Here is an 11,938-nt window from a genome sequence, read left to right on the forward strand (position 1 = left end):
GAGAGAAGCAGAGTGACTTTCTGTAGCCTGAGTAATGAGTTCCAATGAACAGTGCGAATTAGAGACAAGGGCAGGAACGACAGGTCTAAGGAAAAAGAGGATCCTAGGTGAAAAAGAAACATATAATTCTATCAAAGTGGTTCATACTGACATGCCACACAGGCCTATTCACCTGGCAATCACTCTTTGCAACAGGTTTAGGAGAAAGAAATTGAAAAGCTTTCATGGACTGAAATTCACTTCAGACACATCCTTGGTTTTTTTTTTCCTATAGTCCACTTGGAAGTGTGCAAAAATAGATCTTTGAATATGATTTTCCACTGCCCATTGTTGGTTAAATCACAAAGTGTCTCACGTGAGGAATACTAACACTGAACACTTTTTAGCTGAGGAGAAAGGAAACAAAGATTATCAAGGAATATCTCCAAAGAACATGGAACTGGAATTCAGGAATTAGCTTGCCTTCTCCATAACAAACCATCTTCCTTCTGATTCTGGGGCCAACTCTCTCTCCTGCTTTCTCAAAGGCCATTAAGATTCCCCAGTGAAAAATGAGAATCACTCTTAGCACCTAGATCATCTATTTGAGTTAAATAAAGGTCCAATATGTAGTAGTTTTAGTGTTTCTTTTGCATGTCAAATGAACAATGGCATCTGCTGAATTTGCAAATGTGCAGTATATTCTGGAGTGTACAAATATAGATAGTATGTATCATAGTCTGTTGAATATCAATTAATTGGTGATCATGTCCTAGGTTAGTAATCAGGCTTTTAGGGAGTTGGGGTAGGGGAAAAGTTAAGTAGCAGCTCTCAATGTGGCAAGTGGAGAGGGAAAGATCTGAGAGCTGCAGGTGGTATCAATAAACTGTATTTGAATTCTGAAACATGGCTGAAGACAGTAAGAGGAAGACTCTGTCCAAGGGGAGGGGAGCACTCCATGAGAAGAGAAGCATAGTAACCTGCTGGCCTGATTGGGAAGGAGGAAGGAAAACAAGACTCAGATGAATCTATGTACTTGTAGGGAAGAAATAGGTATCATATGAGAGGAAGGAAGTTGTGGGAGGTCCCTGATGACTCACCTGGGTTAAGAACTGACAGTTGGGGAGTTCCCGTCCTGGCTCAGCGGCAATGAATCCGACTAGTACCCATGAGGACGTGGGTTCAATCCCTGGCCTTGGTCAGTGGGTTAAGGATCCAGCACTGCCGTGAGCTGTGGTGTAGGTCACAGGCATGGCTTGGACCTGGCATTGCTGTGGCTGCAGCACAGGCCAACAGCTACAGCTCCATTTTGACCCCTAGCCTGGGAACTTCCAAATGCAAAATTAGACAAAAAAAGAAAGAAAGAAAGAAAAAAAGAACTGATATCTGGCTTGAAATGGCACCTAGAATACCCACTGCCTATGTTAAGTTATGGAGACCAAGACTGGGTAATATTAAAAACAAAAGGTATTTGAGATCAAAAAGCAGGACAATGTGATTTTGTGATCTTGGCAGGACAGTTTCTGTCTGACCTTGGTTTTCAGCTGAAACTCCCTGACTAGAGGCTTAAGCCCCTGGGTCCTGACTTTGCAAGGTGGCTTTTCTGAGAAGCTGGATTCTGCTCAGTTTCCCCTTGGCACAAGCTTCGGCCTATTTAAGTTCTTTTAAAAAACGAACAAATAAATGCTTTAAAAAATTGCTTTGTTATTTTCATATACTGTTACAATTGCCTGTTGTAGGTAGTTCAAGTGATTTGGGGGCTGATCACTGTAAAAGATGTGCCATGGGAGCCAGTAACACACAGGGCTGTGAGGAGGAACTTCTCTGCAGCCCAAGATCTCTAGAGGCTTAAGGGGAGGGGCCTGCCATCCAGAATGGGAGAAAGGCAAAGGGATTCCTAGGGGAGAGAAGTATGAGAGAGGGGCTTACCCCTTGAGTTGATATTGCTCAGCAGTAGCAGGGGGTCTCTGGGTCAGAGAGCTCCATGGGGCCGTAGCAGCTTGTGGTCTTATCACCACAAGATTTGATCTTATCAGTGGGTAACAGCTGTCCAGGGAGGGTGCACAGAGCATACAGAGAAGTCAGGCTTTAAATAGCTAAAAGTCTGCTTGCATGGGCTATTTTAAAAACAATTGGATGTGTCAAAATTTGAGTTTGGTATTGGTGAACTTTTGAGAGAATTCAGCAAAGAAATAAACAACTTGATCTATTTCCACAGCGACAATCTTTGGTTCATTTATATAATGCCTGTGATAAATGTATAATATAAAATATTTAAAGAATACAACAAAAAGAAAGTAAATCCTACTCCATATCCTTCAACCAATAAATAAGTACTATAGTATGAAATTACTAATCTCTAACTTTATTGATTCAACAACACTGCTATAGGGCGTTCCCTTCATGGCTCAGTGGTTAACGAATCCGACTAGGAACCATGAGGTTGCAGGTTCGATCCCTAGCCTTGCTCAGTGGGTTAAGGATCCGGCATTGCCATGAGCTGTAGTGTAGGTTGCAGGTGTGGCTTGGATTCCGTGGTTGCTGTGGCTGTGGCGTAGGCCGGTGGCTATAGCTCAGATTTGACCCCTAGCCTGGGACCTCCATATGCCACAGTAGCGACTCTAGAAAAGGCAAAAAGACAAAAAAAAAAAAACAAAAAACAAAAAACAAAACCACTGTTATAGACATACATAAGCATAGAGCCATACCATAATTTTATTTTTGCATAGAATTTTATTGTATGTATGTTCATATTATAATTTACCTTTAAAAATCCCTGTCATAATCAACAGTGACTCACTGTATAGCACAGGGAACTCTATTCAATATTCTATAGTAACCTATATGGGGAAAGAATCTGAAAAAGAATGGATATATGTGTATGTATAACTAAACTACTTTGCTGTGCACCTGAAACTAACACCTGACATCAAGTGTTAGCTATACTCCAATATAAAATAAAAATTAAATTTAAAAAGAAAAAATCCCTATTAGTGTATATTTTAGTGTAATGTGATAACTGATAAATAACTCAATTACCAAATTTGTGTATTGTTTTCTAATTTTCATAAATTCATAGAAGTGGGATTACTAAATCAAGATGTGTGAACATTTAATGTTCTTGATACCGATTACCACATTACCTTCCAAATTTTTATTATTTAATTTACACTCCCATGTATGGTCATGAATTTTAGGGAGGACTGTCAGGAAGATTAAAATGCAAAATGAATGAATTGAGATGTGTAAAAGTTATATACTTCTAGCATTTCCTGTCTACCCATAACATAATAATATTCAATAAGGGATATTTGTACCATACATATCCAGAAGTCAACTCTTCTTTTTCCTCCTTTTAGTGAAAACATCACAACTCACCTATCTACCTGAGACAGTTAATTTTATGTGCCTACTTGACTAGGTTTATAACCTACAACTAGGTTCCTATAATATAACAAGTATTTGGTTAAATATTATTCTGGAGTGTCTGTGATGATGTTTCTGGATAGAATTAATATTTGAATCAGTAGATTGAGTGGAGCAGATTGCCCTTTCTGATGTAAGTTGGCCTCATCTGGTCTGCTGAAGGCCTGCGTAGAACAAAAAGGGCAAGCAAGAGAGAATTTCCTCGCTGCCTGACTTTGAATTAGCTTATTGGTCTTTTCCTACCTTTGAATTTGGACTAGGACTGAAATTTACACCATCTGGTCTCCTGGTTCTCAGGCCCTTAGAATTGGACTAGAACCATCAGCTGATATCATTGGCTTTTCTGGGTCTCCAGCTTATCAATTATAGATACTGGGACTTCTCAGCCTCCATAATCATAAGAGCCAATTATGTATATATTTTCAATCTCGATCCTCTCTCTTTATATATATGGGGGGTGGAGAGAGTGAGAGGATTGAGACTGAAATTATATAATTAATACACGTACTGTTATTCTGTTTCTCCAGAAAACTCTTTTTTTAAGATTTTTATTTTTTCCATTATAGTTGGTTTACAGTGTTCTGTCAATTGTCTACTGTACAGCTAAATGACCCACTCATACACACACACATATATATATACTTTTTTTTTCCACATTATCTTCCATCATGTTCCATCACAAGTGAGTAGATATAGTTCCCTGTGCTGTACAGTGGTATCTCATTGCTTATCCACTCCAAATGCAATTGTTTGCATCTATTAACCTCAGACTCCCAGTCCATTCCTCCCCCTTGGCAACCACAGGTCGGTTCTCCAAGTCCATGAGTTTCTTTTCTGTAGAAAGGTTCATTTGTGCCATATGTTAGATTCCAGATATAAGTTGATATCATATGGTATTTGTCTTTCTTTTCCTGACTTCACTCAGTATGAGAGTCTCTAGTTTCATCCATGTTGCTGCAAATAGCATTATTTTGTTCTTTTTATGGCTGAGTGGTATTCCATTGTGTATATACACCATATATTATTAATCCATTCATCTGTTCATGGACATTTAGGTTGTTTCCATGTCTTGGCTATTGTGAACAATTCTGCAATGAACATATATGGCTGCATGTGTCATTTTCAAAGAAAGTTTTGTCTGGATATATGCCCAAGACTGGGGTTGCTGGGTCATATGGTAGTTCCACATTTAGTTTTCTGAGGTACCTCTGTACTGTTTTCCGTAGTGGTTGTACCAATTTACATTCCCACCACCAGTGCAGGAGGGTTCCCTTTTCTCCACACCCCCTCCAGCATTTGTCATTTGTGGACTTACTAATGATGGCCATACTGACAGGTATAAGGTGGTACTTCGTAGTAGTTTTGATTTACATTTTTCTAATAATTCGTGGTGTTGAGCATTTTTTCATGTGCCTATTGGCCATCTATAAAACTTCTTTGAAGAAATGTCTGTTCAGGTCTTCTCCCCATTTTTCAATTGGGTTGCTACTTTTTTTTATTTTTTGCAGTTGAGTTATATAAGTTGTTTGTATGTTTTCTCCAGAGAACTCTAATACACCACCCAGAGTCCTGGAAATTGTACCCAAGCTCATACTCTCCATACTTCCCTCAACCTTTACACATAATTTATCTCTAAATCCTGATGCTTTTTACTTTTGCCTATCTGTTTAGCTAGTATCCTGATTTTCTTCTCTGTCGTGAATAATACTGGCACTAAAAAGTGTTGAAAAACATTGTTTGGAAGGAAAGGAAGTCCAAGATGGGGCAGAACAATCTAAGAAAGCACCTGGCTGTTCTAAATGTGTTCCAAGTTTCCTGGCTAGGATGAGTCACATCCTAGAGAGTGGATACAAATGATACCTCCACAGGGATTGCTGAGAAATGGTTTAAAAAAACATGAGGTAAAGTAGAAGCATGGAAAATTAGAGGAGAGAAGCATGGGTCTCACAGTTGATATTTGCAAGCTTTCACAAATACAATATGATAAATGACCCTGCCCAGGAGTAATGATTTTAAAAGGAAAGTAAAAGAAATGCACATTTTTTTCTTAAAAAATACACTAGTATAGAATACTGGAACAGTTGCACCTGGACCTTTACTTGTTGATCCTTTTGGGAGAGGAGGGGGAGATATTGGAGAATGAGAGTACCCCCTCCTCCATTTTGACATAGGGTAGACCACCATCACCATTATGACACACTAATAGTGTATGCTTGTATTAGATCTGGGTGAATTTTACGAGCATCTATATTTAGGAGCATTCATCTTTATTTAAACAGTAATTGTAAATATGATGTAAAAATATATTAAAGCAGTAGTTTTTGTGTTAAAAACAATAGCCTCAGAAATGTAGAAGTTTAGGATTTTAGAATGCTTCTGTCTACACTATGTCTGTGTGTGTGGGTGTGTGTGTGTGTGTGTGTGTGTGTGTGTGTGTGTGTGTGTGTAGGGTGTAAATTTGTACTCTCTCACTTACCTTTCTGGGATCTCATTGTTCAGTCTACATTGAAATGTTTGCCTGAACTGGAGATCCAGGTAAGCCTTTTCATGTCAAGTCATATGACTATGAACAGAAGCAATTAATAATGGTGGACACAGAAAGGGACAAAGAGAAGAGCACTTGTAAGTATGACAGGAACAAGGGGAAGTTTAGAGAAAAGGTTGCAACTGTGTTTCTCAAATACCAGTGGGGATGAAACAGAGCATCTTTGCTAAATAATTGTTATAGCAATTAATTAATAAGAGGGTCTAAAAATAAATTATTTTTACGGGCAGCTCTGTCCAAGATCTAGAAATCCAGCTATAATCTCTGAATTATATAATAATAATAATATACAATAATAATAAATATACTATATATACAATAAATATACAATTATATAATAATATACAATAATAATAAATATAAATCATTCCATAAATCACATATTGGATGATGAAACAATAAAAGAGGAATCATTTTTATTTAAAAATTATATAATTCTATGACAGTAAATAATTATAAATATATTTTAAAGACCAAGTACTCTCCAGCCACTAGTGATATATTCATCTATCTTCCATTATCTCTTTCTTCTTTCATTTTTGCATTTATTCATTCAATGAAATTTTTTAGGTGTCCACTATATATCAAGCACTGTTCCAGACACAGAGGATAAATAATAAACAAACAAAGAACATACAGAAATCCCTTTCCTCTTAGAGTTTACTTTCTAGCAGGGAAAACAGAGAAGACCAGGGATAGTCTCACAGAGAAGGTCTTTATGAAAAGACTATGGCCTTTGGAATGGATTAGCAATCAGATCCTGCTGTGTAGCTCTGGGAACTATGTCTAGTCACTTATGATGGAGCCTGATAATGTGAGAAAAAAAAATGTATGCATGTATGTGTAACTGGGTTGCCATGGTCAACAGTAGGAAAAAAATAATGTATTGGGGAAATTTAAAAAAAAAGACCAGAAGGATGTGAGAGATTGAGCCTTGTGTGTATCTGCAGGGAGAATGTTTCAAGAAGAGAAATAACTGCAAAGCCCTGTGATGAGAATATGCCTGGTATGCTGGAGAAATAGCTAAGAACCCACTGGCAGGAGAGGAGTGAGCATGAGAGAGATAAGAGGAGCAGGGATGGGAGAAGCATTTGGGTGTCAGAACATGTAGGGCCCCATGGGCCATTGTAAGCTGGTGGCTTTTATTGGGAGTAACACAGGAAGCAAATGGAGGTCTTCTTTTTTTAAAATACAATTTTTTATTTTCAACAAAATTATATATATATACACACACACATATATAACTCTAAATAACATATAAAAATTGCCAAGTTAGTAGAGTGATACTCTTCACCTAGCTTCCTCTATGTGAATAGCTTATATGACTATAGTGCATTTGTTAAAACTAAGAAGTTGACACTTGGATAATACTACTCACTAAACTACAGACTTCCTTGGGATTTATCAGTTTTTCCACTAATGTCATTTTTCTGTTCCCTAGATTCTGATCTAATTGAGGATACCACATTGCAGATAGAAGTAGAGAGTTTTGAGTAAAGGGCTGACATGATCTGACCATCATTTGGAAGTTTTACTCTTGCTGCTGTATCTGTACTTGGAACCCATGTGCATATGTACAGCATATGTACAGCAGTCCAGCTTCACTTATACCAAAGTGATAAATACCTTAATATAATTCCTTATCTAGTTGGAGATGTTCTTCCAGTACCTTATCCAGTGATAGATGCTTTTCCTTCAATCTGACATTATGTAGACGCAACCCATTGACTCCTAGCATGTTGTTAAAGTAAATCAGCCATGGATCTGAGAATATACTTAAAGAAGTCCTTAGATGTTCAACAGAAGAAACTGGAGCTCAGAAATAGGGTCATTGTTCAATAGCTTGGTTACCCAATTATCCAGACATGACCCATAGTAGAGGAAGGTTTATCTTTGGATTTGCTTTTATGTTCACTTTGGAGAGTACAGTTGGTTCTGCTTATATGGGGTCCAACTGAATAGCACTTTATGGTATTATATATTGACAAAGCACTTTCACAAGTATCCCCATAATCAATAAAATACAAAATACACAACATCAGGTATTATCTAGAATAGATTTCATTTCTCACTTTTATGTGTATAGACAGAAAGTCAGGGTGCCCTGGTTGACATAATGTCTGAATCATGCAGTTTAAAGCCCCCATGTGATCCAACCACATGTCTAGGTAATTACCTCTAAAGCCAGTACTGACAAACTAAACCTCACCATTCCACAGACACCTCACTATCATTTCCATTACTGTTAATGGGCTGCTCCATTTTCCTGGTAAATTTACTTAGAGACCACATAGTTGTCCAAATAATAGCTCCCATTTTTCCTTAACGTTTCATGCTGAGATTTATTAGTCTTTAATGAATTCCTTCAACTGTCAGAGAGACATTTAATGATGATATGAATAAAGTGCTACCTACTAAAATGACCCACATAGTAGCCTAGAAAATGTTTTTAGTTCATATTAATTGCTTTTCACACTGTTGGCGTTTGAGCACTTTTGCTACCAATTTTAGATGATGCACTTTAAATTCTGCTTAAGAAGAATTCTCTGGAAAATGAAGTATTTTCCTTTTTATTGGGGTATCCACTTACATCTTAGCATAATGATATTATTTCACCTTTTATTATGGAAATCTCAGAAGTTTCTTCTCTTTTGAAAGCTAACTTATTAAGCACATTTTATCCTGCCTAAATATCATATTAATGGTGGATTTACCTTCTGAGATTCATCTAAGACATGTCTCCTAAAAAATTAAGGGATAGAAAGTGAATTTGTATAAGAAATATAAAAAAATTGCTTACTGTTTCTGTGTGTGACTGGGTCACTTTGCTGTACAGTAGAAAACTCACAGAATGCTGTAAACCAGCTATAATGGAAAAGGTAAAAACCATTTAAAAATTGCTTACCATTTCTTAATTTTAGCAAAATAGGCAAATTCGTTTTTTTGAAATTAGTACAACTGGGTAAACACTGAGATATGGCTGAAAGAAGGTCATTGAAATGAGCAATAAGTTATGTTTATGTAAATTTTTCAGGGAATTGCAATAAAATGTGATTTTATTCAAGGTCAGCTCTGGAGGCCATGGTTCTTAGGACAACTGTCACATTTAAATTTGAATGATATCTCTCTTTTGGGTGAATGTACAAGCTAATATTTCATAGTGTTTAGCCATAAGGCCTTTTCAACTTTTGATTTGCACAAATCTATTGACCCAAATGCTACCTCGCATAGTTCTACTTTCACTCCAGTTGAAAGGAAGATGTGAGCTAAGTTACCTGCTTTTGTAAACTATCTTCATGCATAGGTATTGTATTTACTTCTTTTTCTGAATAGATGCATATTTCCCCTCCCCCAGTTCCACTCTTCCTTCCTCCCTCCCTCCCTTCCTCCCTCCCTTCCTTTCTTCTTCCCTCCCTCCATCCCTCCTTCCCTCCCTCCCACTCCCTTCCCTTCCCTTTCCTTTTTTAAAAATAAATTTTATTGGTGTATAGGTGACTTACAGTGTTGTGTCAGTTTTGGGTGTACAGCAAAGTGAATCAGTCATACATAGATATACATTCTTTTTCCGATTCTTTCCCCATATGGGCTATCGCAGAGTATTGAATAGATTTCTCCAAGCTGTATAGATTTCTCCAAGCTGTATAGTAGGTCCTTGTTACCAACTGATTTTGTACGTGGTAGAGTGTATGTGCCAATCCCAACCAACCAATCCATCCCTCCCCCCAACATTTCCCCATTAGTAACCATAAGTTTGAATTTGAAGACTTTGAGTCTGTTTCTGGTTTGTGAATAAGTTCTTTTGTACCATTTTTATTAGATTTCACATATTAATGATCTCATATGCTATTTCTCTTTCTCTGTCTGACTTACTTCAATTAGTATGATAGTCTCTAGATCCATCTATGTTGCTGCAAATGGCATTATTTTGTTCTTTGTTATGGCCAAGTAATATTTGTATATATTTATCACATCTTCTTTATCCAATCCTCTATTGATGGACATTTAGGTTTCTTCCATGTCTTGACTATATTACAGTAGCTGCAATGAATATTGGTGTATCCTTTCTAATTGTATTTTTCTCTGGGTATATGCCCAGAAGTTGGATTGCTGGATCATATAGTAGTTCTGTATTTTGTTTTTTAAGGAATCTCCACACTACTTTCCACAGTGTTTGCATCAGCCTACACTCCCACCGTCAATGTATGAGGGTTCCCTTTTCTCCACACCCTCTCTAGTATTTATTGTTTGTAGATTTTTTTGGTGGTGGCCATTCAGAATTGTGGGGGGGGTGATATCTCATTTTAGTTTTGATTTACATTTCTCTAATAATTAATGATATTGAGCATCTTCTCATGTATTTTTTGGCCATCTGTCTTTGAAGAAGTGTCTTTTTAGATCTGACCTTTTTTTGATTGGGTTGTTTGCCTTTTTGATATAAATCTTTTTTATATTTTGGGGATTAAGCCCTTATAAGTTGCTTCATTTGCAAATATTTTCTCTCATTCCATAGGTTGTCTTTTTTTATGACTATGCAAAAGCTTTTAATTTTAATTAGGTCCCATTTGTTTATATTGGTTTTTATTTTCATTACTCTGGAGGTGGATCCAAACAGATACTGCTGTGATTTATGTCAACGAGTGTTCTGTCTATATTCGTCTAAGAGTTTTATAGTATCCGGCCTTACATTTAGGTCTTTAATCCATTTTGAGTTTATTTTTTTGCATAGTATAAGAGAGTGTTCTAATTTCATTTTTTTACATGTAGCTGTCCAGTTAGCCCAGCACCATTTACTGAAAAAGCTGTCTTTTCTCATTGTATATTCTAGCCACCTCTGTTGTTGATTAATTGACCATAAATGCATGGATTTATTATGGGGTTTACTATCCTGTCCCACTGATTTACATTTGTTTTTGTGCCAGTACTGTATTGTTTTGATGATAGTAGCTTTGTAGTAAAGTCTGAAGTCAAGGAGCCTGATTTCTTCAGCTCCGTTTTTCTTTCTCAAGACTGCTTTGATATTCAGGGTCTTTTGTGTTGCCAAACAGATTAAAAAAAAATTGTTCCAGTTCTGTGAAAAATGTAATTGGTGGTTTGGTAGGGATTGCACTGACTCTGTAGATTGTCTTGGGTAGTATAGTTATTTTGACAATGTTGATTCTTCCAATCCAAGAGCATGGTATTCTTTCCATCTGTTTGTGTCATCTTCAATTTCCTTCATCAGTGTCTTATAGTTTTCAGAATATGGGTCTTTTGCCTCTTTAAGTAGGTTTATTCCTAGATATTTTATTCTCTGTGATGTTATGGTAAGTGGGATTGTTTCCTTAATTTCTTTTTCTGATCTTTCATTGTTAGTGTATAGGAATGCAGGAGATTTCTGTGTATTAATTTTGTATCCTACAACTTTACCAGATTCATTGATGAGATCTGGTAGTTTTCTGGTAGGATCTTTAGGATTTTCTATGTATAGTATCATGCCACCTGCAAACAGTGACAGTTTCTTTTCTTTTCCAATTTGGATTCCTTTTATTTTTTTTTCTTCTCTAATTGTTGTAGCTGGGACTTCCAAAACTATGTTGAATAAAAGCAGTGAGAGCGGACATACTTGTCTTGTTGCTGATCTTAGTGAAAATGCTTTCAGCTTTTTACCATTGAGAATGATGTTAGCTGTGTTTGTTATACATGGCCTTAATTTTGTTGAGGTAGTTTCCCTCCATGCCCACTATCTGGAGAGTTTTTATCAAACTTGGTGTTGAATTTTGTCAAAAGCTTTTTCTGCATGTACTGAGATGATCATATAGGTTTTCTAAAATTTCATTAATTTTAATTAATCTTATTTACTTACTTATTTATTTTTTGTCTTTTCCAAGGGCCGCACCCTACGGCATATGGAGGTTCCCAGGCTTGGGATCTAATCAGAGCTACAGCTGCTGGACTATGCCACAGCCACAGCAATGCAGGATCTGAGCCGGGTCTTCGACCTACACCACA

This window comes from Sus scrofa, chromosome 7 (genome assembly GCF_054392235.1).
Source record: "Sus scrofa isolate SSC_HxYL_T2T_F1_AM1 chromosome 7, Sscrofa_HxYL_maternal_Yorkshire_Landrace_v2.0, whole genome shotgun sequence".
Lineage (NCBI taxonomy): Eukaryota > Metazoa > Chordata > Mammalia > Artiodactyla > Suidae > Sus > Sus scrofa.